The sequence below is a fragment of the Oncorhynchus mykiss genome, chromosome 30 (assembly GCF_057628025.1).
Source record: "Oncorhynchus mykiss isolate SJ-2025 chromosome 30, ASM5762802v1, whole genome shotgun sequence".
Lineage (NCBI taxonomy): Eukaryota > Metazoa > Chordata > Actinopteri > Salmoniformes > Salmonidae > Oncorhynchus > Oncorhynchus mykiss.
In genome coordinates this window covers 6,722,722-6,750,453 of record NC_143051.1, presented here as the reverse complement: position 1 = coordinate 6,750,453, position 27,732 = coordinate 6,722,722, and the positions used below count along the sequence as shown (strand labels likewise).

At 45.5% G+C, this 27,732-nt stretch overlaps 1 protein-coding gene across 1 annotated transcript in view; it reads right to left on the bottom strand.

The window, feature by feature from the left end:
• Nucleotides 1–27,732, bottom strand: part of LOC110489360 (hippocalcin-like protein 1) — a 64,039-nt gene that overhangs the window by 18,694 nt on the left and 17,613 nt on the right. The window lies entirely within an intron of this gene.

The window sequence follows — 27,732 nt, the reverse complement described above, 5'->3', positions numbered from 1 at the left end:
AAATAATAAATGACAGAAGAGTCTACGGGCTGTAACCATGGCAACAGGGGTCTGCTGTCCAATCAAAAATCATCCCTACAGTGGCTTTCAGAAAGTACTTACACCTCTTGATGTTTTCCACATTTTGTTGTGCAACATCCTACATTTAAAATGGCTTTAAAAAGCTACGGCAAGACTTGAAAATGGCTGACTAGCAATGATCAACAATCACAGTGAGTGTACATTTGGTCCAATCCAGGTGTGTAAAGCTCTTACAGATTTACCCAGAAAGACTCACCGTTGTAATCGCTACCGATGTGGATTCAAACATGTTGTGACTCGTGGGGTGTGAATACTTACGTAAATGAGATATTTCTGTATTTCATTTTCAATCATTTCTAAAAAAAATGATGATTTCACTTTGTCAATACGGGGTATAGTTTGTAGATGGGTGGGATTTAAAAATACATATTTTAATCCATTTTGAATTCAGTCTGTAACACAACAAAATGTGGAATAAGTCAAGGGGTGTGAATACTTAGTGAAGAACCTGTTTATAGTCTTCGATCAAAAGTAAGTCAAATAAAACATCATACACTTTGAGCCCAGGATTACACCAATTGCAGGGTTTTACCCACAGTATTACAAACTGTGTAACGCATTTCAGTTCAGCAATGTTTTACCTCACATGCAACAGTTCTATTTCTGTTCTCTCCTATTTCACTTATAACCACTTCCTCACCCATTACAGGCATAAAACAATTCACAACCGTTCGATAATCCTGAAGGTCCCTTTAGCCTTTACTATGACGTCAATGGGACAGACTGGGTTCATATGCAACCAACTGAGAGTTTAATATGAGTCAGCAGAGAGGGGAGGAGCAGAGAGGGGAGGAGCAGAGCGAGCAGAGAGGAGCAGAGAGAAGAGGAGCAGAGAGGGGAGGAGCAGAGAGGAAAGGAGCAGAGAGGGGAGGAGCGGAGAGGGGAGGAGCGGAGAGGAGCAGAGAGGGGAGAAGAGGAGAGGAGCAGAGAGGGGAGGAGCAGAGAGGGGAGGAGCAGAGAGGGGAGGAGCAGAGCGAGCAGAGAGGAGCAGAGAGAAGAGGAGCAGAGAGGGGAGGAGCAGAGAGGAAAGGAGCAGAGAGGGGAGGAGCGGAGAGGGGAGGAGCGGAGAGGAGCAGAGAGGGGAGAAGAGGAGAGGAGCAGAGAGCGGAGGAGCAGAGAGGGGAGGAGCAGAGAGGAGAGGAGCAGAGAGGGGAGGAGCGGAGAGGGGAGGAGTGGAGAGGAGCAGAGAGGGGAGAAGAGGGGAGGAGCAGAGAGGAGATGAGCAGAGAGGGGAGGAACAGAGAGGAGAGGAGTGGAGAGGGGAGGAGCAGAGAGGGGAGGAGCAGAGAGGAGAGGAACAGAGAGGAGAGGAGCAGAGAGGCTACATTCAGTAGGGAGGCTATATACAGTAGAGAGGCTATATACAGTAGAGAGGCTACATACAGTAGAGAGGTTATATACAGTAGAGAGGTTATATACAGTAGAGAGGCTATATACAGTAGACAGGCTATATACAGTAGAGAGGCTATAAACAGTAGCGAGGCTATATACAGTAGAGAGGCTATATACAGTAGAGAGGCTATATACAGTAGAGAGGCTCTATACAGTAGAGAGGCTATATACAGTAGAGAGGCTATATACAGTAGAGAGGCTACATACAGTAGAGAGGCTATATACAGTAGAGAGGCTACATACAGTAGAGAGGCTACATACAGTAGAGAGGCTATATACAGTAGCGAGGCTACACACAGACCAGTTAGTCAGGCTGATTGAGGTAGTATGTACATGTAGATATGTTTAAAGTGACTATGTATTTGCGTAGTCAGGTGCAGGAGTGCAGGAAATCGTGAGCACACTTTATTTCGGCAGGAGAGAATATACAGACGGACACAGCTGCGTCCAAAAACCTCCAGCCAACAAAGTGTATAACGCGCAAAACAGTCACAACACATCAAATGGATACAAAACAGGCCTCGTGAATAAAAAAAACACGTGAAAAACGCACACAATCCGAGTGCGTTCAAAACGCGTAACACACAAACAATCTTCCACAAAGGCATGAGGGGGAACAGAAGAATAAATGCGTGTAGTGTGATTGGGGAATGAAAACCAGGTGTGCAGGGAACAAGACAAGACAAATGGATACATGAAAAATGGAGCTGGGATGGCTAGAAAGCCGGTAACGTCGACCGCTGAACGCCACCAGAACAAGGAGAGGAGCCGAATTCAGCGGAAGTCGTGACATGCATATATGATGAACAGAGAGTAGCAGTAGCGTAAAAGGGGGGTTGGTGGGTGGCGGGACACAATGCAGATAGCCCGGTTAACCAATGCGCGGGGGGCAACGGTTGGTCAGGCCAACTTAGTTAGTATGTACATAGTTAAAGTGACTATGCATATACAGTGGGGAGAACAAGTATTTGATACACTGCTGATTTTGCAGGTTTTCCTACTTACAAAGCATGTAGAGGTCTGTCATTTTTTTTTATCATAGGTACACTTCAACTGTGAGAGACGGAATCTAAAACAAAAATCCACCATAATTTGCAAATAAATTCATAAAAAATCCTACAATGTGATTTTCGGGATTTTTTTTCCCTCATTTTGTCTGTCATAGTTGAAGTGTACCTATGATGAAAATTACAGGCCTCTCTCATCTTTTTAAGTGGGAGAACTTGCACAATTGGTGGCTGACTAAATACCTTTTTTTGCCCACTGTATATACATATATATATATATATATATATATATATATATATACTTATATATATATATATACATATATACATATACATACATATATACATATACACACACAGTTAAATCGGAAGTTTACATACACTTTAGCCAACTACATTTAAACTCAGTTTTTCACAATTCCTGACATTTATAATCCTAGTAAAAATTCCCTGTTTTAGGTCAGTTAGGATCACCACTTTATTTTAAATAATGTGAAATGGGCGCAGTGGTTAAGGGCGCTGTACTGCAGCGCTAGCTGTGCCATCAGAGTCCCTGGGTTCGCGCCCAGGCTCTGTCGTAACCGGCCGCGACCGGGAGGTCCGTGGGGCGACGCACAATTGGCCCAGCGTCGCCAGGGATAGGGAGGGCTTGGTCGGTAGGGGTGTCCTTGTCTCATCGCGCACCAGCGACTCCTGTGGCGGGCCGGGCGCAGTGCGCGCTAACCAAGGTTGCCAGGTGCACGGTGTTTCCTCCGACACATTGGTGCGGCTGGCTACCGGGTTGGATGCGCGCTGTGTTAAGCAGCAGTACGGCTGGCTGGGTTGTGTATCGGAGGACGCACGACTTTCAACCTTCGTCTCTCCCGAGCCCGTACGGGAGTTGTAGCGATGAGACAAGATAGTAGGTACTACAACAATTGGATACCACGAAATTGGGGAGAAAAAGGGGTAAAATAATAATAAAACATTTAAAAAAAGTGAAATGTCAGAATAATAGCAGAGAGAATGATTTATTTCAGCTTTTATTTCTTTCATCACATTCCCAGTGGGTCAGAAGTTTACATACCCTCAATTAGTATTTGGTAGCATTGCCTTTAAATTGTTTAACTTGGGTTAAACGTTTCAGGTAGCCTTCCACAATAAGTTGGGTGAATTTTGTCCCATTTCTCCTGACAGAGCTGGTGTAACTGAGTCAGGTTTGTAGGCCTCCTTTTTCAGTTCTGCCCACATATTTTCTATAGGTATGAGGTCAGGGATTTGTGATGGCCACTCCAATACCTTGACTTTGTTGTCCTTAAGTCATTTTGCAGAAACTTTGGAAGTATGTATCCCTCTTTTCCTTCCAAACATAACGATGGTCATTATGGCCAAACAGTTATTTTTTTGTTTTAATCAGACCAGAGGACATTTGTCCAAAAAGTACAATCTTTTCCCCCATGTGCAGTTGCAAACTGTAGTCTGACTTTTTTTATGGTGGTTTTGGAGCAGTGGCTTCTTCCTTGCTGAGCGTCCTTTCAGGTTATGTCGATATAGGACTCGTTTTACTGTGGATATAGATACCTTTGTACCTGTTTCCTCCAGCATCTTCACAAGGTCCTTTGCTGTTGTTCTGGGATTGATTTGCACTTTTCACACCAAAGTACATTCATCTCTAGGAGACAGAACACGTCTCCTTCCTGAGCGGTATGACGGCTGTGTGGTCCCATGGTGTTTATACTTGCGTACTATTGTTTGTACAGATGAAAGTGGTACCTTCAGGCATTTGGAAATTGCTCCCAAGAATGAACCAGACTTGTGGAGGTCTACAATTGTTTTTCTGGGGTCTTGGCTGATTTATTTTGATTTTCCCATGATGTCAAGCAAAGAGGCACTGAGTTTGAAGGTAGGCCTTGAATTACATCCACAGGTACACCTCCAATTGACTCAAATTATGTCAATTAGCCTATCAGAAGCTTCTAAAGCCATGACATCATTTTCTGGAATTTTCCAAGCTGCTTAAAGGCACAGTCAACTTAGTGTATGTAAACTTCTGACCCACTGGAATTGTGATACAGTGAATTATAAGTGAAATAATCTGTCCGTAAACAGTTGTTTGAAAAATGACTTGTCTTGCACAAAGTAGATGTCCTAACCGACTTGCCAAAACTATAGTTTGTTAACAAGAAATTTGTGGAGTGGTTGAAAAACAAGTTATAATGATTCCAACCTAATTGTATGTAAACTTCCAAATTCAGAGAGAGATAGGCCCTTTAAAGAGAGAGAGAGAGAGAGAGAGAGAGAGAGAGAGATAGAGAGGAACTTGAGAGAGAGGCCCTTGAGAGGTCCTTCAGAGAGAGAGGGGCCCTTCAGAGTGTTTGTGAGAGAGAGAGGCCCTTCAGAGAGAGAGAGAGAGAGAGAGAGAGAGAGAGAGAGAGAGAGAGAGAGAGAGGCCCTTGAGAGAAAGGCCCTTGAGAGATAAAGGCCCTTGAGAGAGAGAGTGAGAGGCCCTTCAGAGTGAGAGTCTCATCAGAGAGAGAGAGAGAGACCCTTCAGAGAGAGAGGCCCTTCAGAGAGAGAGAGAGACCGTTCAGATCCACAGGGGAATGTTTGGAGAACACACACACACACACACACACACACACGAACTGGAGAAAATCAGTACCTGCAGTAATTAATAACCCTGCCTACTTTGTGTCGGCAAGCAACCCCCAGCCACACTGTGTGTGTGTGTGTGTGTGTGTGTGTGTGTGTGTGTGTGTGTGTGTGTGTGTGTGTGTGTGTATATGAGTGCAAGTGTGTGTATCTTCAGGATTCAAAGCGGTGTGTGTGGGGAGGAATGGACTGTTGAATAATGATTTGATCATTCATTATATTCATCCCAGGTTTTTCATTTCCATAATCAAATCCAAAGTGATGGTCTGGCTTGGTGTGTTAAAATGAGATTGACATTTTCTTTCAGTTGATAAATCACAAATGCTTTCACCACCAAAGCATCGCAATGAGCATTACATAAGAACATAAATCAACCATCACAGAACCTGTCACGTTCGTTAGAATGAGGAGACCAAGGCGCAGCGTGGTAGGCGAACATCTTACTTTTGTGTTTGAAATAGCCTACTTTCAGCATTTATGATACTAATTAAGATAGATACCATCTGTAGCCTAGAGGTACTAACTGTGCATTAGCATTGCCATGTGTGCTCCCTCTCCGAGCCTCAGAACCATCATAGAACCAACTCTTAACCAAATCAATCAGATTTATTTCATGAATCCCATTTTTTTTTTTTACATCAGCAGTAGACAAAGTGCTTTTACAGAGACCCAGCCTAAAACCTCCTATAGCAAGCAATGCAAATAGGAACTAGACTCCAAGGTGTGGAACCAGGCTATCCAAAACGTGGGTTTAGTGAAAACTACTTGCCTGCATGTCATGTTGATACCAAAGGCTCTAATATCATTCTAAGAATCCTAAAAGAGATTTGTTATCATTCTAAGAATCCTAAAAGAGATGTATCATTCTAAGAATCCTAAAAGAGATTTATCATTCTAAGAATCCTAAAAGAGATTTGTTATCATTCTAAGAATCCTAAAAGAGATTTGTTATCATTCTAAGAATCCTAAAAGAGATTTGTTATCATTCTAAGAATCCTAAAATAGATTTGTTATCATTCTAAGAATCCTAAAAGAGATTTGTTATCATTCTAAGAATCCTAAAAGAGATTTGTTATCATGGAACACTTGGTGACATCTTGGAGGATATTTTGCCAAACTGAATATTTCTGGTTTGTGTTTGGAGCTGGAACTATGGATTTAGGACAGAGACCAGGGTTTAGGCCGGGTAGATCGAGAGATAGAGAGATAGAGAGATAATGCAGCGACATGTACAATTCAGTGGTGACCTAAATGCCAAAACCTGACACCCTCAGGACAAACACCTGCCTGCAGGTGACAGCATTCCCTCCCCCATGTGCCCCCCAAGGCACAACTTTGACAACATAACCAAAAAAATCAGATCACAATTCCTGCAGCTCTGTTGCATGCTGGGTATGTACATAGTCAATTGTAGGCTTCGAGGGGACTCCTATGGTAGGTACACCTATAGCTCATCTCTTGGCAGTAGTACTGTAGACTACTACTGTAGACTACTTTATCACTGACCTCAACCCAGAGTCTCTCAGAGCGTTCACAGTCAGCCCACTGACACCCCTATCAGATCACAGCAAAAGAAAATGAACAACAGTGACAAATGGTTTGATGAAGAATGGAAAAACCTAAGAAAGAAATTGAGAGACCTGTCCAACCAGAAACATAGAGACCCAGAAAACCTGAGTCTACGCCTGCACTGTGGTGAATCACTAAAACAATACAGAAATACACTACGGAAAAAGAAGGAACAGCACGTCAGAAATCAGCTCAATGTAATTGAAGAATCCATAGAATCTACCCACTTCTGAGAAAATTGGAAAACACTAAATAAACAACAACATGAAGAATTACCTATCCAAAACGGAGATGTGTGGATTTGTCGGCATCATTTTCAATAAAGAGAGAATGCACGCTTACCACGCTGCACCTTGGTCCTTCAGCCGTGACACATCGAATGAATTAAAGACTTCAATTACAAAACCCTCCAACCCAAAAAGGCCCGTGGTGTTAATGGTATCCTCAAGGAAAAGATAAAATATACAGACCACAAATTGCAATTGGCTGTACTAAAACTCTTTAACATCATCCTTAGCTCTGGCATCTTCCCAAATATTTGGAACCAAGGACTGATCACCCAAATCCACAAAAGTGGAGACAAATTTGACCCCAATAACTACCGTGGGATATGCGTCAACAGTAACCTTGGGAAAATCCTCTGCGTTATCATTAACAGCAGACTTTCCTCAATGAAATGTACTAAGCAAATGCCAAATTGGCTTTTTGCCAAATTTCCGTAAAACAGACCACGTATTCACCCTGCACAGCTTAATTGACAAACAAGTAAACCAAAAAAAAAGGAAAAGTCTTCTCATGTATGTTGATTTTCAAAAACTTTTTGATTAACTCCCATATCTACTGGGTGAAACACCACGGTGTGCCATCACAGCAGCAAGATGTGTGACCTGTTGCCACGAGAAAAGGGCAACCAGTGAAGAACTAACACCATTGTAAATACAACCCATATTTATGTTGATTTCTCTTCCCTTTTGTACACTAACTATTTGCACATAATATGACATTTGAAATGTCTTTATTCTTTTTTTTAACTTTCATGAATGTAATGTTTTCTGTGTTTAATTTGTATTGTTTATTTAACTTTTGTTTATTATCTAGTTTACTTGCTTTGGCAATGTTAACATATGTTTACCATGCCAATAAAGCCCATAAATTGAACTGATTTGAATTGAGAGAGAGAGAGAATTAAGAGAGAGAGAGAGAATTGAGAGAGAGAGAATTAAGAGAGAGAGAGAGAATTGAGAGAGAGAATTGAGAGAGAGAGAGAATTGAGAGAGAGAATTAAGAGAGAGAGAATTGAGAGAGAGAGAATTGAGAGAGAGAGAGAATTAAGAGAGAGAGAGAATTGAGAGAGAGAGAGAGAGAATTGAGAGAGAGAGAGAATTAAGAGAGAGAGAGAAAATTGAGAGAGAGCGAATTAAGAGAGAGAGAGAGAGAATTGAGAGAGAGAGAATTGAGAGAGAGAGAGAGAATTGAGAGAGAGAGAATTAAGAGAGAGAGAGAGAGAATTGAGAGAGAGAGAATTGAGAGAGAGAGAGAAAATTGAGAGACCAACGCTGAATCAAATCCACTGTCAATCAGCTCTTTCCCTTACAGCATTATAGTGTATCATGAAAACTATAAGACTCCCTGCTGCATCACTAGAGAGAGAAAGGATAGAAGAGATGATAGAGAGGCATAGAAGGACAGGCTGGTTGTGTTATCAAAAGGAACGATTTCATCCCACGTTATTTTGTCATTAGGCTAGAGAGGGGGATAGGATGGAGACGGAGAGAAGGGGGACAGGATGGAGACAGAGAGACGGGGGACAGGAGAGGAGGGAGAGAGATATAGAGACGGGGGATAGGATGGAGACAGAGAGACGGGGGACAGGATGGAGACAGAGAGACGGGGGATAGGATGGAGACAGAGAGACAGTGGACAGGATGGAGACAGAGAGACGGTGGACATGATGGAGACAGAGAGACGGGGGGATAGGATGGAGACGGGGGATAGGATGGAGACAGAGACGGGGGACAGGAGAGGAGAGAGAGACATATAGAGACGGGGGATAGGATGGAGACAGAGAGACGGGGGACAGGATGGAGACAGAGAGACGGGGGACAGGATGGAGACAGAGAGACGGTGGACCGGATGGAGACAGAGAGACGGGGGGATAGGATGGAGACGGGGGATAGGATGGAGACAGAGAGACGGGGGATAGGATGGGGACAGAGAGACGGGGGACAGGATGGAGACAGAGAGACAGGGGACAGGATGGAGACAGAGAGACGGGGGACAGGATGGAGACAGAGAGACGGTGGACAGGATGGAGACAGAGAGACGGTGGACAGGATGGAGACAGAGAGACGGGGGACAGGATGGAGACAGAGAGACGGGGGACATGATGTAGACAGAGAGACAGGGGACAGGATGGAGACAGAGAGACGGGGGACAGGATGGAGACAGAGAGACGGGGGGATAGGATGGAGACGGGGGATAGGATGGAGACAGAGAGACGGGGGATAGGATGGGGACAGAGAGACGGGGGACAGGATGGAGACAGAGAGACGGTGGGATAGGATGGAGACAGAGAGACGGTGGACAGGATGGAGACAGAGAGACGGTGGGCAGGATGGAGACAGAGAGACGGTGGACAGGATGGAGACAGAGAGACGGGGGATAGGATGGAGACGGGGGATAGGATCGAGACAGAGACGGGGGATAGGATGGAGACAGAGAGACGGGGGACAGGAGAGGAGAGAGAGAGATATAGAGACGGGGGATAGGATGGAGACAGAGAGACGGGGGACAGGATGGAGACAGAGAGACGGTGGACAGGATGGAGACAGAGAGACGGGGGGATAGGATGGATACAGAGAGTCAGGGGATAGGATGGGGACAGAGAGACGGGGGACAGGATGGAGACAGAGAGACGGGGGACAGGATGGAGACAGAGAGACGGGGGACAGGATGGAGACAGAGAGACGGGGGATAGGATGGAGACAGAGAGACGGAGGACAGGAGGGAGACAGAGAGACGGAGGACAGGAGGGAGACAGAGAGACGGGGGACAGGAGAGAGATATAGAGACGGGGGATAGGAGGGAGACAGAGAGACGGGGACAGGATGGAGACAGAGAGACGGGGGAAACAGAGAGATGGGGGGTAGGAGGGAGACAGAGAGACGGGGGAGACAGAGAGACGGGGATAGGATGGTTCCAGAAGGCATTTAGTGACGTAGTGACGTAGTGACGTAGTGATGTAGTGATGTAGTGACGTGTGAGGTGTGACATGTGATGTAGTGACGTAGTGACGTAGTGAAGTAGTGACGTAGTGAAGTAGTGACGTGTGACGTGTGACGTAGTGATGTAGTGACGTAGTGAAGTAGTGATGTAGTGACGTAGTGATGTAGTGACGTGTGACGTAGTGACGTAGTGATGTAGTGACGTAGTGACGTGTGACGTGGTGACGTAGTGATGTAGTGACGTGTGACATGTGACGTAGTGACGTGTGCCGTAGTGACGTGTGACGTAGTGATGTAGTGATGTAGTGATGTAGTGACGTGTGACGTAGTGATGTAGTGACGTATGACATGTGACGTAGTGACGTAGTGATGTAGTGACGTGTGACGTAGTGATGTAGTGACGTAGTGATGTAGTGACGTGTGACGTAGTGATGTAGTGACGTGTGACGTAGTGACACAGTGACGTAGTGATGTAGTGACGTAGTGATGTAGTGACGTAGTGACGTAGTGAAGTGGTGACGTAGTGACGTGTGACGTAGTGACGTGTGACGTAGTGACGTAGGGATGTAGTGACGTAGTGACGTAGTGATGAAGTGACGTAGTGACGTGTGACGTAGTGATGAAGTGATGTATAGACGTAGTCATGTATTGACGTGTGACGTAGTGACGTAGTGATGTATTGACGTGTGACGTACGCCTAGTTTCCTGAAATGGGTCACATGATGAACAGCTGTTCTTCCTCTGTTGCTATACAAGCCTGTACAGTATGGACACATGTTCATCATAGGCTTGCACACACACACACACACACACACACACACACACACACACACACACACACACACACACACACACACACACACACACACAGTCTTCTACAGCTAACCTTGTGGGGACACATAATTCAGTCCATTTCAAAATCCTATTTTCCTAAACCTAACTCTAGCTCCTAACCCTAAACCTAACTCTAGCTCCTAACCCTAAACCTAACTCTAGCTCCTAACTCTAAACCTAACTCTAGCTCCTAACCCTAAACATAACCCTAGCTCCTAACCCTAAACCTAACCCTAGCTCCTGACCCTAAACCTAACTCTAGCTCCTGACCCTAAACCTAACTCTAGCTCCTAACCCTAAACCTAACTCTAGCTCCTGACCCTAAACCTAACTCTAGCTCCTGACCCTAAACCTAACTCTAGCTCCTAACCCTAAACCTAACTCTAGCTCCTGACCCTAAACCTAACTCTAGCTCCTAACCCTAAACCTAACTCTAGCTCCTGACCCTAAACCTAACTCTAGCTCCTAACCCTAAACCTAACTCTAGCTCCTGACCCTAAACCTAACTCTAGCTCCTAACCCTAAACCTAACTCTAGCTCCTGACCCTAAACCTAACTCTAGCTCCTAACCCTAAACCTAACTCTAGCTCCTGACCCTAAACCTAACTCTAGCTCCTAACCCTAAACCTAACTCTAGCTCCTAACCCTAAACATAACTCTAGCTCCTGACCCTAAACCTAACCCTAGCTCCTGACCCTAAACCTAACTCTAGCTCCTAACCCTAAACCTAACTCTAGCTCCTGACCCTAAACCTAACTCTAGCTCCTAACCCTAAACCTAACTCTAGCTCCTAACCCTAAACGTAACTCTAGCTCCTGACCCTAAACCTAACCCTAGCTCCTGACCCTAAACCTAACTCTAGCTCCTAACCCTAAACCTAACTCTAGCTCCTGACCCTAAACCTAACTCTAGCTCCTGACCATAAACCTAACTCTAGCTCCTGACCCTAAACCTAACTCTAGCTCCTGACCCTAAACCTAACTCTAGCTCCTAACCCTAAACCTAACTCTAGCTCCTAACCCTAAACCTAACTCTAGCTCCTAACCCTAAACCTAACTCTAGCTCCTAACCCTAAACCTAACTCTAGCTCCTGACCCTAAACCTAACCTAAACCTAACTCTAGCTCCTGACCCTAAACCTAACTCTAGCTCCTAACCCTAAACCTAACTCTAGCTCCTGACCCTAAACCTAACTCTAGCTCCTGACCCTAAACCTAACTCTAGCTCCTGACCCTAAACCTAACTCTAGCTCCTGACCCTAAACCTAACTCTAGCTCCTGACCCTAAACCTAACTCTAGCTCCTAATCCTAAACCTAACTCTAGCTCCTAACCCTAAACCTACCTCTAGCTCCTAAACCTAAACCTAATTCTAGCTCCTAACCCTAAACCTAACTCTAGCTCCTAACCCTTAAAGTAATTCTAACCTTAACACTAATTCTAACCTTAACACTAATTATAACCTTAACCCTAAACCCCTTGGAAATAGCATTGGACCTCATGGGGACTAACTACATGTCTCCAGTTGGTCAAATTTAGACCGGACAAATTTCAGTTGCTCTGTGTGTGTGTGTGTATCTGTGTGTGTCTGTGTATCTGTGTGTGTGTGGGTCTGTGTATCTGTGTGTGTGCTCTGTGTGTGTGTGTGCTCTGTGTGTGTGTGTGCTCTGTGTGTGTATCTGTGTTTGTTTGCTATGTGTGTGTGTGTGTGTGTGTGTGTATCTGTGTGTGTGCTCTGTGTGTGTGCTCTGTGTGTGTGTATCTGTGTGTGTGCTCTGTGTGTGTATCTGTGTGTGTGCTCTGTGTGTGTGTATCTGTGTGTGTGCTCTGTGTGTGTGTATCTGTGTGTGTATCTGTGTGTGTGCTCTGTGTGTGTGTGCTCTCTGTGTGTGTATCTGTGTGTTTATCTGTGTGTGTATCTGTATCTGTGTGTGTATCTGTATCTGTGTGTGTATCTGTGTGTGTGTATGTATCTGAGTGTGTGGTCCCTATTGGACACATCTATTCTGGCTGAGCCTTGTGGGACTCATTCTTATGTAGAACACCTCCATTTAATCTACCCCCCCTCTCTCTCTCTCTCTGCCTCTCTCTCTCTCTCCGCCCCCCCCTCTCTCTCTCTGTCCCCCCCTCTCTCTCTCTCCGCCCCCCCCTCTCTCTCTCAGTCCCCCCCTCTCTCTCTGCCCCCCCCTCTCTCTCTCTCTCTCTCTCTGCCCCCCCCTCTCTCTCTCTCTCTCTCTGCCCCCCCCTCTTTCTCTCTCTCTCTCTCTCTCTCTCTCTGCCGCCCTCTCTCTCTCTCTCTCTCTCTGCCGCCCTCTCTCTCTCTCTCTCTCTCTGCCGCCCTCTCTCTCTCTCTCTCTCTCTCTCTCTCTCTCTCTCTCTAACTACACACGAAACGAGACCCGTAAAAACAATACACGGGACCCGTAAAAACAATACACGGGACCCATAATAACAATACACGGGACCCGTAATGACACGACCACGGGAACGACCTCAGGGACGACCACGGGAACGACCTCGGGGACTACCTTGGGGACGACCACGGGGACGACCACGGGAACGACCTCAGGGACGACCACAGGAACGACCACGGGAACGACGTCAGGGACGACCACGGGAACGACCTCAGGGACGACCACGGGAACGAAGTCAGGGACGACCACGGGAACGACCTCAGGGACGACCACGGGAACGACCTCAGGGACGACCACGGGAACGACCTCAGGGACGACCACGGGAACGACCTCAGGGACGACCACGGGGACGACCTCAGGGACGACCACGGGAACGACCACGGGAACAACGTCAGGGACGACCACGGGAACGACCTCAGGGACGACCACGGGAACGACGTCAGGGACGACCACGAGGACGACGTCAGGGACGACCACGGGGACGACCTCGGGGACGACCACGGGGACGACCACGGGGACGACCACGGGGACGAAGTCAGGGACGTCCACGGGAACGACCTCAGGGACGACCACGGGAACGACCTCAGGGACGACCACGGGAACGAAGTCAGGGACGACCACGGGAACGACCTCAGGGACGACCACGGGAACGACCTTAGGGACGACCACGGGAACGACCACGACGTCAGGGACGACCACGGGAACGACCTCAGGGACGACCACGGGAACGACGTCAGGGACGACCACGGGAACGACCTCGGGGACGACCACGGGGACATACCCCTCCCGTGTTTGGACACCAAAGTTTAGACAATGTTTTGGGAAAACATTTATTTTCTTATATTTCTGGTTTGAGTCCATAAAGGGGTATAATCTGTGGCTCTGTGTGTGTCCTCAGTGGGTATTGGGGGGCGGGGTTGTCAGGATGGCTATTGGGGTGGCTGACAGGGGGGCGGTGTTCAGAGGGGGTGCAATCCCCTGGGCTTGGGGTTCTTCATTTGTCTGTCCTGCTGTGATGTCGAGGCCAGGGTCAGGGTCTGGGGTGGGCTGTTCTGGTGTGATGTCGAGACCATGGTCAGGGTCTGGGGTGGGCTGTTCTGCTGTGATGTCGAGACCATGGTCAGGGTCTGGGGTGGGCTGTTCTGCTGTGATGTCGAGGCCATGGTCAGGGTCTGGGGTGGGCTGTTCTGCTGTGATGTCGAGGCCATGGTCAGGGTCTGGGGTGGGCTGTTCTGCTGTGAGGTCGAGGCCATGGTCAGGGTCTGGGGTGGGCTGTTCTGCTGTGATGTTGAGGCCATGGTCAGGGTCTGGGGTGGGCTGTTCTGCTGTGATGTCGAGACCATGGTCAGGGTCTGGGGTGGGCTGTTCTGGTGTGATGTCGAGACCATGGTCAGGGTCTGGGGTGGGCTGTTCTGCTGTGATGTCGAGACCATGGTCAGGGTCTGGGGTGGGCTGTTCTGGTGTGATGTCGAGACCATGGTCAGGGTCTGGGGTGGGCTGTTCTGCTGTGATGTCGAGACCATGGTCAGGGTCTGGGGTGGGCTGTTCTGCTGTGATGTCGAGACCATGGTCAGGGTCTGGGGTGGGCTGTTCTGCTGTGATGTCGAGGCCATGGTCAGCGTCTGGGGTGGGCTGTTCTGCTGTGATGTTGAGGCCATGGTTAGGGTCTGAGGTGGGCTGTTCTGCTGTGATGTCGAGGCCATGGTTAGGGTCTGAGGTGGGCTGTTCTGCTGTGATCTCAAGGCCATGGTCAGGGTCTGGGGTGGGCTGTTCTGCTGTGATGTTGAGGCCATGGTTAGGGTCTGGGGTGGGCTGTTCTGCTGTGATGTCGAGGCCATGGTTAGGGTCTGGGGTGGGCTGTTCTGCTGTGATGTTGAGGCCATGGTTAGGGTCTGAGGTGGGCTGTTCTGCTGTGATCTCGAGGCCATGGTCAGGGTCTGAGGTGGGCTGGTCTGCTGGCTTCTCTGCGGGTGTGGCCAGCTCTCTAATGGGTTGTTGTCTGTCACACGCCATCCCCGTCACCCTCACCTCCAGCAGTCTGATCCTCTCCTCTAGTGCTCTGTTGTTCTCCTGCTCTTTCTCCTGTAGATGTTGTCTCAGCACAGTTCAGAGTGCAGACGTGTCTCTCTTCCCCTCCAGCTCTCCGGGTCTGCTTGAGGGAGTATTGATGTGCTGGATTGTTGTCTGGGTCTGTGCTGACTGGAGTGTGTTCCCCTGCTGTTCCAGCTCCACCTGCATTACCTCTATCTGGGTGAATGTATCCTTCATTTCAATAAGGGAATAGTGCTCTTGGCTGGGAAGTTTGGGGTTGCTCGTCTGTGGGGGTAATTTAATGAAGAGGTCTGTTCTGACACGCTTGGGGTGGGGTTATCTTTCTCAACAGAGAACTTCTCCTGCTGGGCTAATTCTTTGATTATGTGAAAGTCCAGCTGAAACGTTTTGGAGTTACCCTGTACCATTACTGTTCCAGATTTATATTAGCTGACTCAGAGTCCTGGTTGTCTAGTATCCTCAGTTTCCACCCATCGTTAGCACTGTGCCATGCCAGGGGATGGTCTGAGTGGAAGAGGAAGTTGCTTATGTTTCGATTTCTATAATATAATCAGCCAAAAAAAAGTGTCTCTTGATTTTCCATAACAAGATTATTTTTGTTCTCTTTTCGTTCTTTTAAAATGTTTTACATTCAAAGGGTAGTGTGTTGTAATGACCTCTGAACAATGGGAGGGGGCTTCAAAGATCTCTGCATTTAGTTTAGCGGAGGCTGTGAAACTCTCTTGCCACTGTTGGGCTCAAGGGCTTTGACACCTCTCGCTTCACACCTCATTGCTAATTTAAGTAGCAGTCAGATCTGCTCTGTCCTAGCAAGCTTGGTAGTGTTTCCTGTATAACTTGGAAACATGAATCTTTGGTAGTAGGAAATCCTCGCAGGTCATTTTGAGTTTTGATTTGGCGTGAAGGTTATGTTGTGGAGGGTGGTATCCTGTATCTGTCCTTGCCGAAAAATACAAGTTTATCTAGCTCTTTATCTAAATCTATCTAAAATCTGTCTCTCTCTCTCACTCTCTCTCTCCATACCAGTCTTTACAATAAACACAATGGGGGCATACACTGGTGCACACGCATATATATATATATATATATATATATATATATATATATATATATACATACACACACACAAACACACACACACACACACACACACACACACACACACACACACACACACACACACACACACACACACACACCAGGGTCACAGTGGAAAAGACCTGCATTTAGGAGCTCAGAGCTTCCTTCAGGAACAGACCTGTGTGGGGGCTCAGAGCTTCCTTCAGGAACAGACCTGTGTGGGGGCTCAGAGCTTCCTTCAGGAACAGACCTGTGTGGGGGCTCAGAGCTTCCTTCAGGATCAGACCTGTGTGGGGGCTCAGAGCTTCCTTCAGGATCAGACCTGCATTTGGGAGGTCAGAGCTTCCTTCAGGAACAGACCTGTGTGGGGGCTCAGAGCTTCCTTCAGGATCAGACCTGCATTTGGGAGGTCAGAGCTTCCTTCAGGAACAGACCTGTGTGGGGGCTCAGAGCTTCCTTCAGGATCAGACCTGCATTTGGGAGGTCAGAGCTTCCTTCAGGAACAGACCTGCATTTGGGAGGTCAGAGCTTCCTTCAGGAACAGACCTGCATTTGGGAGGTCAGAGCTTCCTTCAGGAACAGACCTGCATTTGGGAGGTCAGAGCTTCCTTCAGGAACAGACCTGTGTGGGGGCTCAGAGCAGAGTCCTGGTTTCAGGAACAGACTTGTGTGGAGGCTCAGAGCAGAGTCCTGGTTTTAGGAGCTCAGTCATTATGGGAACTATTTCCATCTGGGTCAAATAGGCAGGGAATACTGCTGGTCTCCAATCCAATCTGACCGTGATTGTTAACTGCCAACCGTGTTTCAATCAAGAACACCTCTCTAAAAAGTCTATACAATTCACCCACAATCTTTTACTGGACTTATGAGGACTCCTGACCAATGTTCCCTCTAATGGTCTTTCGGCTTTGAGCAAAATTTCAGGTCTGCTGAGTGCAAAATTTGTGAAAATTCTGTGCAACTTCCAGCGTGCGTTTACTGTGAATACAGAGGCACTTTAAGCATTATCACATCACGGCAAGTCCTGTACGGACTCGTGAGAGGCGAAGGTCGGTGAAGGTTTAACAGTGATCAAATAGGCTACTGTGGCTATTTGATCATAATGTAGACCTAACAAGAGTGGCCTACCATCAAAAACTATGGAGAAATTGTGTCCCATAACATATAAATAGCTGTTCTATCATTCAGCAGCCAATGTGTGGTATTCAATGTAGAATTTTGAGAGAAAAAACATACAGGGCTTGACATTAACCTGTTTATCAACTTCTCCTTCAGACAAGGAGGTGACTGAAAAATGTTGTTGTGTTGTTTGACTCAAGAAACCACTTTACAAAATAAAATATATGATTATTCCCATATCATTATTACAGAGAATCAGACAAATTATGCTACCCCTCTGCCTATTACTACTTAGCTTATTCAAGCCTGTCTCAAAATACAACACTGCCCCTTTAAGACAAAAAAAAAGCTATTTTTTTTTATATCACTGAAAGATGTCTAGAAATGTACATCTTTTGTTTTCTTGTAGGAAGCAATCACTCCCTTATTGTTGACTACACATGATCTATAAGTGGTCTAATAACTCACTGCTACATGCAGCTCTCGCTTTGATCTCAAAACAAGGACATCTACTCACGACCGCTCATGCTGTAAACACAGTCCAGTTCAAAGTAAATGGCACAGATTCATATACTGCAATGGTCTATTTGCATATAGGCCTACTGCAGCTCTGATTGGTTATGCCGCACCGGTCTGTGTAGAGTAGTGCGTGTCAACGCAATAGAATCCTGCTCTGATGCATTCTGCCTACAACAAAATATTGCGTTGATTAGATCACAATTGCCACAGTAAAGGGGAACGTCGATAGTGTTAACAGGTAAAACTCTAGAACAGTGGTGACCAACCTTTTCTGAGTCAAGATCATCAAGACTTTGAATGAAAATGCAAGCCGGGATCTACCGGATCAGACTTTTTTTTTATTAACATGACTTAAAAAACGTAAGCCTATGCAACATTAACCAATTAGAAACAGTTCTGTAGCAATGAGGTTTGTGCAGTAAACTATAGACCCAATACATTTTCACCGCATATTGGCTTTGCTTGAATTGCTCTGGCAATGTATTGTTGTTCGGGCCATTTAAAACCCCTCCAAAAAATATATATATATTTCAACATTTGAGGTCGCCTATATGATCACACCAGTAATAGATCCATTGTTTTACTACTTGTGAAGTACAGCTGAGTAGCACATTTAAATAATTTGCTCTTTTTATTTTTATATTTACTGGGCTGATTGTGCCTGCAATCTGATGGTCAGTCTCAGTGCAGGGAGAGAGCCGCAGACTGAGAGTCCCCCTCTCAATATCCCTCCACTCTCCCTTTCCTCCACTGACACTGACCGAAAATGGACTCCGTCTTCAAGCTGATGGCGAAACTGGAGTCGCATTATTTCTACCTCATGCAGAATATCATGTTGCTACTCCGATGACAAGACAACGTGAAATATTCCTCGATATTAAAGAAAAAAGACCCAAGACGCTAATAATAACAACACCACCTATAGATACACTTTCCTACTCATTCATTACTGCTGCAGTGCTTGTTGTAGCGCTGAGTGGAAGTAGGAAGTGTTGAATACAAAGTGCAGACTAAGAACTTAAACATGAAGTCGGCCATAGAAACAGCAGCTCTTTGCTGTGTCCGTTGACAGTCTCTCTCTCTCTAGTCATGGTTTTAAACGTTTTAAAATCTCACAGTATCAACTATGCTGTAGCTTTCTTTTATGCCTGCTAGGTTACTGCAGACACGGTCATCTGAGCCATCTGATTGGCCAGCGGTAGGCCTATAGTACACTTGATTTTCTCTTTGAGCCCGCAGAGAAAGCAGTGTTTCTATCTTCAGACACAGGAAATGGTTCAAAATGGGAACAGTTGGCTTACTCAGCGTGCAGGACAGATGATTCGGGTGCACCTACCACCAACAGCCCGAGATCACTAAATAAAATAGGAACACGAGGCTTTATCGTTGTTTTTTTTGTGTTTTTTTTTACAGAAATGTTTGCCAATCGACTACGAATGCCTTGGAGCTGGACCGGTGGATCGCAATCGACCGGTTGGTGATCAACTGCTCTAGAAAGTTGAGTGAAGTTCAATCTGGTGTTTTTGTCTGTGTTTCGATGCAGCCATCAGTCTCAGAGGGAACATTTGAGTCATTCACCTTAAACACAAACAGATATGGAACACAATGTTTATCCTTTATTTAACCAGGCAAGTCAGTTAAGAACACATTCTTATTTACAAATGACGGCCTGCAACTGCCTTGTTCAGGGGGCAGAACGACTGATTTATATTGTCAGCTGAGGGATTCGATCCCGCAAGCTTTTGGTTACTTGCCCAAATGCGCGCTATCCACTAGGCTACCTACCGACCCAAATAGGGGACATGTGGTGGACTTGTTGAGAATATTTTAGTATCACATAGTAAAATCACCATACTGAGACCTGAGGTATTGACGACCCCGACCAACAAATGCCTTGCTTTCTTATGGACTCACACTAATGAATTAATGTTTACATTGTAATCACGTAGAGAAAAGACACCAGACCAAGACCAGTGCTTAACGGACCCTACGTATCTGAACCGATCTACCTGATAGAATGATGCGTACCACTCACTCTCTCTCTCTGTCTCTATATCAATGGGTTCAGACACACACAAATACACGTTCTCCCTTTTCGTATGCCTCTTCACTCAGTTACAACCAGAGCTTCTATTTCCAAGCAGAACACATTCCCCTAAGAAATCTTTTTTTTTTTTTCAGGAGCCCCATCAAAAGCACAGCTATCTATAAAACGCTAATGCTCATCTAACTCTCTCTCCTTCAAAGAAGTCTCTCCCGTTCAGAGCTGGCAAAGAGAATTCACATGATAGAGAAAATGTGTTTTTCTCCTTTTTTCTAACTCAGCTGTGTCTGGGTCCCAAATGACACTATATTGACTAGTGCACTACTTTCGATAAGAGCCCTGGGCCCTGGTCAACAGTACTGCACTATACAGTATACACTGTAAAAATAAATAGATAGATAGATCAATTTTGAGTCTCATAACAGAGGGTCTGCTTTGTCATTATGGGGTATTGAGAGTAGATTGATGAGTATTTTTTTAGTTTTTTAATCCATTTCAGAATAAGGATGTAACGTAACAAAATGTGGAAAAAAGGGTGTGACAACTTTCCCAATGGACAGTAAGTTTTACGGTAAGTATTACGGTAAGTAGTTTGTTGGGCCACGGGGTGTACATTTATATTCAATGATGAGATTATCCTACCGTCAGCATTCTTAATGACAGAGGCACATTCAGAATCACGAAATGCTTGCAGTTCTGTCTCCAGTTAGCGCTGGTGGACTGAACCTCCAGGGAGGTTATAGCTGGTGGACTGAGTCTCCAGGGAGGTTATAGCTGGTGGACTGAGCCTCCAGGGAGGTTATAGCTGGTGGACTGAGCCTCCAGGGAGGTTATAGCTGGTGGACTGAGCCTCTAGGGAGGTTATAGCTGGTGGACTGAGCCTCCAGGGAGGTTATAGCTAGCTGGTGGACTGAGCCTCCAGGGAGGTTATAGCTGGTGGACTGAGCCTCCAGGGAGGTTATAGCTGGTGGACTGAGCCTCCAGGGAGGTTATAGCTGGTGGACTGAGCCTCCAGGGAGGTTATAGCTGGTGGACTGAGCCTCCAGGGAGGTTATAGCTGGTGGACTGAGCCTCCAGGGAGGTTATAGCTGGTGGACTGAGCCTCCAGGGAGGTTATAGCTGGTGGACTGAGCCTCCAGGGAGGTTATAGCTGGAGGACTGAGCCTCCAGGGAGGTTATAGCTGGTGGACTGAGCCTCCAGGGAGGTTATAGCTGGAGGACTGAGCCTCCAGGGAGGTTATAGCTGGTGGACTGAGCCTCCAGGGAGGTTATAGCTGGTGGACAGGGAGGTTATAGCTGGTGGACTGAGCCTCCAGGGAGGTTATAGCTGGTGGAATGGGAGGTTATAGCTGGTGGACTGAGCCTCCAGGGAGGTTATAGCTGGAGGACTGAGCCTCCAGGGAGGTTATAGCTGGAGGACTGAGCCTCCAGGGAGGTTATAGCTGGAGGACAGGGAGGTTATAGCTGGTGGACTGAGCCTCCAGGGAGGTTATAGCTGGTGGAATGGGAGATTATAGCTGGTGGAATGGGAGGTTACCACTCAATAATGCCTATCAAAGTGGTTTAAAATGGCAAATGATTAAATACATTCAATAATGTTAAACATTACGTTTTTATTTAAAAACACTAATATGATGACTTTACAACAAAATTGTGTAACAACTCATATGTGATCATATTATTATTTTATAGCTATTATTAATTCCCTGCACTTACTTTATTTGTGTTGCCTTCATTCCTCAACACTTCATTGTTTAGGGAACAGGGTGCCAGGGTAGGGAACAAGGAGCCAGGGTAGGGAACAAAGAGCCAGGGTAGGGAACAAGGAGCCAGGGTAGGACAACAAGGAGCCAGGGTAGGGAACAAGGAGCCAGGGTAGGGAACAAGGAGCCAGGGTAGGGAACAAAGAGCCAGGGTAGGGAACAAGGAGCCAGGGTACGACAACAAGGAGCCAGGGTAGGGAACAAGGAACCAAGGTAGGGAACAAGGAGCTAGGGTAGGGAACAAGGAACCAGGGTAGGGAACAAGGAGCCAGGGTAGGGAACAAGGAGCCAGGGTAGGGAACAAAGAACCAGGGTAGGGAACAGGGTTCCATTTGGGATTCAGCCTGTGTATAATTCATTTTGATAAGACTTCTCTGATAATGGATAATGTATAATGGATAATGTATAATGGATAATGTATAATGGATAATGGATAGTTTGAATGTATTTTTACATCTCTGTTTTAACAGCTATAACTCTGGCACTAACAATAACAGCCAAGGCATAATTTATTTCCCATACAGTTGTATGGCTGTGGAGGGCGAAGTTAACGAACACACAAACGCAAGTAAGCACACACACACACACACACACACGCATGCACTTACACACACACATGCGCACACACACAGGCACAACACTCATCTAATTGAGAACGCACATGCACTCAGTCCATTTTCATACTGACATCTTAATGCATGCACTTTGAAATAGACAATTAAATAGACAATTAGGAGAACGAGAGGAGGAGATGGACGGAGAAAGAAAGAGGGAGAAAGGACAGAGAGAAGAGAGAGACAGAAAGGAGAGAAAGAGAGAGAAGGAGAGAGAGAGAAATGAGAGAGAGGCAGGAAAGAGAGATAGAGAGAGAGAAGAGAAGGAAGGGGAAAGGAGGGAGAGAGAGAGGGAGAAAGTGTGTGCTAAGAGAGAATATAACAGAGGCATATAGAGAATAAAGATTTCCAAATGATGTAACCACAGATGCAATAACGACCGTCAGTGACAGTAATATCATCCCTCTCTTTACTCTTTCCATTTCTCTTTTTTCTCACTCACCATTTGACTCATGTCCCAAACACTGGGGCTTAACCTGCTATGGCTGCAATCCCCCTATCAGGATGAGTGGCATCGTCAACCGCTGAATAGCATAGCGCTACATACAATAAATATTACTATAAATATTTATATTCATGAAATCACAAGTGCAATATAGGAAAACACAGCTGAGCCTTTTGTTAATCCACCTGTCGTGCCAGATTTTGAAATGATGCTTTACAGCGAAAGCAATCCAAGCGTTTGTGTAAGTTTATCGATCGCACGATAAAAGATTAAGTACACTTAGCGTCAGGTAGCTCGGTCAAGAAAATCAGAAAAGCAATCAAATTAATCGTTTACCTTTGATGATCTTCGGATGTTTTCACTCACGAGACTCCCAGTTACACAACAAATGTTCCGTTTGTTCCATAAAGATGATTTTTATATCCAATATACCTCTGTTTGTTTGTCGCGTTATGTTCAGAAATCCACAGGAAAGAGCGGTTACGACAACGCAGACGAAAATTCAAAATAGTTTCCATTATGTCAACAGAAACATGTCAAATGTTTTTTATAATCAATCCTCAGGTTGTTTTTAAAATATATAATCGATAATATATCAACCGCAAATGTCTTTCACAGTAGGAGAGGGGAAAACAATGGCTATCCAAATTCTGTTGTGCGAGCAAAACTCATGTGACCACTTGACGCGAAGTTATCGTTATGGCTCATTTTTCAAAATAAAAGCCTGAAACTATGTCTGAAGACTGTTGACACCTTGAGGAAGCAATAGGAAAAGGAATCTGGTTCATATCCCTTTAAATCCAGCAAAGGGAGGCTATGGAACATGGAGTTTTCAAAATAGAAGCCATTTCCTGTTTTGATTTTCCTCAGGGATTCGCCTGCAATTTCAGTTCAGTTATACTCACAGACAATATTGTGACAGTTTTGGAAACTTTATAGAGTGTTTTCTAGCCAATAATAATAATAATATGCATGTGTTAGCAACTGAGACTGAGTAGCTGGCCGTTTACAATGGGCACCTTTTCATCCAAGCTACTCAATACTGCCCCAGCAGCCATAAGAAGATAATAAAGCACTGCAGCACGATGGAACTGATGCAGCCCATGGAACATCTGGAATGGAACTGATGCAGCCCATGGAACATTTAGAATGGAACTGATGCAGCCCATGGAACATCTGGAATGGAACTGATGCAGCCCATGGAACATTTAGAATGGAACTGATGCAGCCCATGGAACATCTGGAATGGAACTGATGCAGCCCATGGAACATCTGGAATGGAACTGATGCAGCCCATGGAACATCTGGAATGGAACTGATGCAGCCCATGGAACATCTGGAATGGAACTGATGCAGCCCATGGAACATTTAGAATAGAACTGATGCAGCCCATGGAACATTTAGAATAGAACTGATGCAGCCCATGGAACATTTAGAATAGAACTGATGCAGCCCATGGAACATTTGGAATTATACTGATGCAGCCCATGGAACATTTGGAATAGAACTGATGCAGCCCATGGAACATTTGGAATAGAACTGATGCAGCCCATGGAACATCTGGAATGGAACTGATGCAGCCCATGGAACATCTGGAATGGAACTGATGCAGCCCATGGAACATTTAGAATAGAACTGATGCAGCCCATGGAACATTTGGAATTATACTGATGCAGCCCATGGAACATTTAGAATAGAACTGATGCAGCCCATGGAACATTTAGAATAGAACTGATGCAGCCCATGGAACATTTGGAATAGAACTGATGCAGCCCATGGAACATTTGGAATAGAACTGATGCAGCCCATGGAACATTTAGAATAGAACTGATGCAGCCCATGGAACATTTAGAATAGAACTGATGCAGCCCATGGAACATTTGGAATAGAACTGATGCAGCCCATGGAACATTTAGAATAGAACTGATGCAGCCCATGGAACATTTAGAATAGAACTGATGCAGCCCATGGAACATTTGGAATAGAACTGATGCAGCCCATGGAACATTTGGAATAGAACTGATGCAGCCCATGGAACATTTAGAATAGAACTGATGCAGCCCATGGAACATTTGGAATTATACTGATGCAGCCCATGGAACATTTAGAATAGAACTGATGCAGCCCATGGAACATTTAGAATAGAACTGATGCAGCCCATGGAACATTTAGAATAGAACTGATGCAGCCCATGGAACATTTAGAATAGAACTGATGCAGCCCATGGAACATTTAGAATAGAACTGATGCAGCCCATGGAACATTTAGAATAGAACTGATGCAGCCCATGGAACATTTAGAATAGAACTGATGCAGCCCATGGAACATTTAGAATAGAACTGATGCAGCCCATGGAACATTTAGAATAGAACTGATGCAGCCCATGGAACATTTAGAATAGAACTGATGCAGCCCATGGAACATTTAGAATAGAACTGATGCAGCCCATGGAACATTTAGAATAGAACTGATGCAGCCCATGGAACATTTAGAATAGAACTGATGCAGCCCATGGAACATTTAGAATAGAACTGATGCAGCCCATGGAACATTTAGAATAGAACTGATGCAGCCCATGGAACATTTAGAATAGAACTGATGCAGCCCATGGAACATTTAGAATAGAACTGATGCAGCCCATGGAACATTTAGAATAGAACTGATGCAGCCCATGGAACATTTAGAATAGAACTGATGCAGCCCATGGAACATTTGGAATAGAACTGATGCAGCCCATGGAACATTTAGAATAGAACTGATGCAGCCCATGGAACATTTAGAATAGAACTGATGCAGCCCATGGAACATTTAGAATAGAACTGATGCAGCCCATGGAACATTTAGAATAGAACTGATGCAGCCCATGGAACATTTAGAATAGAACTGATGCAGCCCATGGAACATTTAGAATAGAACTGATGCAGCCCATGGAACATTTAGAATAGAACTGATGCAGCCCATGGAACATTTAGAATAGAACTGATGCAGCCCATGGAACATTTAGAATAGAACTGATGCAGCCCATGGAACATTTAGAATAGAACTGATGCAGCCCATGGAACATTTAGAATAGAACTGATGCAGCCCATGGAACATTTAGAATAGAACTGATGCAGCCCATGGAACATTTGGAATAGAACTGATGCAGCCCATGGAACATTTAGAATAGAACTGATGCAGCCCATGGAACATTTAGAATAGAACTGATGCAGCCCATGGAACATTTAGAATAGAACTGATGCAGCCCATGGAACATTTAGAATAGAACTGATGCAGCCCATGGAACATTTAGAATAGAACTGATGCAGCCCATGGAACATTTAGAATAAAACATTTCACCAACATTCTGTTAAACATCTCTAGAATGATCAACAGCCTTCTGTTCTAGACCATAAGGACAGAGTCAGGGATTCATCAAGTATTTAGTCTAATTTAAACCAGGGATGTTGGATATGTCCCACACTACTTTAGACCAGAGCCATATGCTGTCATTTAGGATGTAACTATACTCAGCCAGTAAACCTCCCCCATGTGACTGGGTTAACCATCGAAATACAGGGCCAGTTGATGGATCTGAGAGGGAGTGTGTGTCCTAAACGAAACCCTTTACCCCTATGGGGCCCTGGTCAAAAGTAGTGTACTACATAGGGAACAGGGTGATACTTGAGACACAGTCGGAGAGACAGCCCTTCACATCCTCATCTGTTGATTAGTAAATCACTGAACGTTTAAAAGACTAAATAATTGGATGTTTGAAAGTGGTTGGCGTATCTGTCTGTACGTGTTTTTAATTGATAGGAGAGAAGCACACCCTCCACTCTGTCCATTTACTCACTAGCATGTTAATGTATATTACAGAGACAGAGAGAGACAGAGAGAGACAGGGAGAGACAGGGAGAGACAGAGAGTCAGAAAGAGACAGGGAGAGACAGAGAGAGTCAGAGAGAGACAGGAAGAGAAAGAGAGAGAGGACACTACCACGCCTTCCCCCTGTTGTTGTGTCATTGTGAGTGTCTCTCCAGTGAAGTGACCTTTACCAGTGAGTGTAATTTTTTGTATAAATTGATATAGTCAAGTGTCAATATATTCTGTCCTCTTCTGAACTCTGTAGCCAACACACAGTCAAGCAAGACTAATGTACAGTCAAGCGAATATATTTCTGTGTGTGTTGACTGAGGCAATACTTTGTCATGGGAGAGATGTGAGCACTGCTCTGCTCGGTCACCCAAGACTGAGGTTACTGTAAGGTAAGGTTACTGTAACCCCAAGGTTAACTCTGCATTGTTGGGAATGCGCTTGTAATTAAGCATTTCCCGGTAAAGTCCACACCTGTTGTATTCGGCGCATATGACCAATAAAATTGGATTTATCTTGATTTGATTTAGTTCTGGATCTGAAAATGAAACTGCTGAAGCTACCAACATCTTGGACTAATCTTGAACAACTAATATTTATCCAGACAATCCTGGCGAAATTAATATTTCAGACACCACCAAGCTGCAGGAAGAAATTTGGGAGTCTGCAGGAAGTAACAAAGTCGGGAGTCTGCAGGAAGTAACTAAGTCGGGGGTCTGCAGGAAGTAACTAAGTCGGGGGTCTGCAGGAAGTAACTAAGTTGGGAGTCTGCATGAAGTAACTAAGTTGGGAGTCTGTACGAGGTCAGTCTGCATGAAGTAACTAAGTCGGGGGTCTGCAGGAAGTAACTAAGTCGGGAGTCTGCAGGAAGTAACTAAGTCGGGAGTCTGCAGGAAGTAACTAAGTCGGGAGTCTGCATGAAGTAACTAAGTCGGGAGTCTGCATGAAGTAACTAAGTCGGGAGTCTGCATGAAGTAACTAAGTCGGGAGTCTGCATGAAGTAACTAAGTCGGGAGTCTGCATGAAGTAACTAAGTCGGGAGTCTGCATGAAGTAACTAAGTCGGGAGTCTGCAGGAAGTAACTAAGTCGTG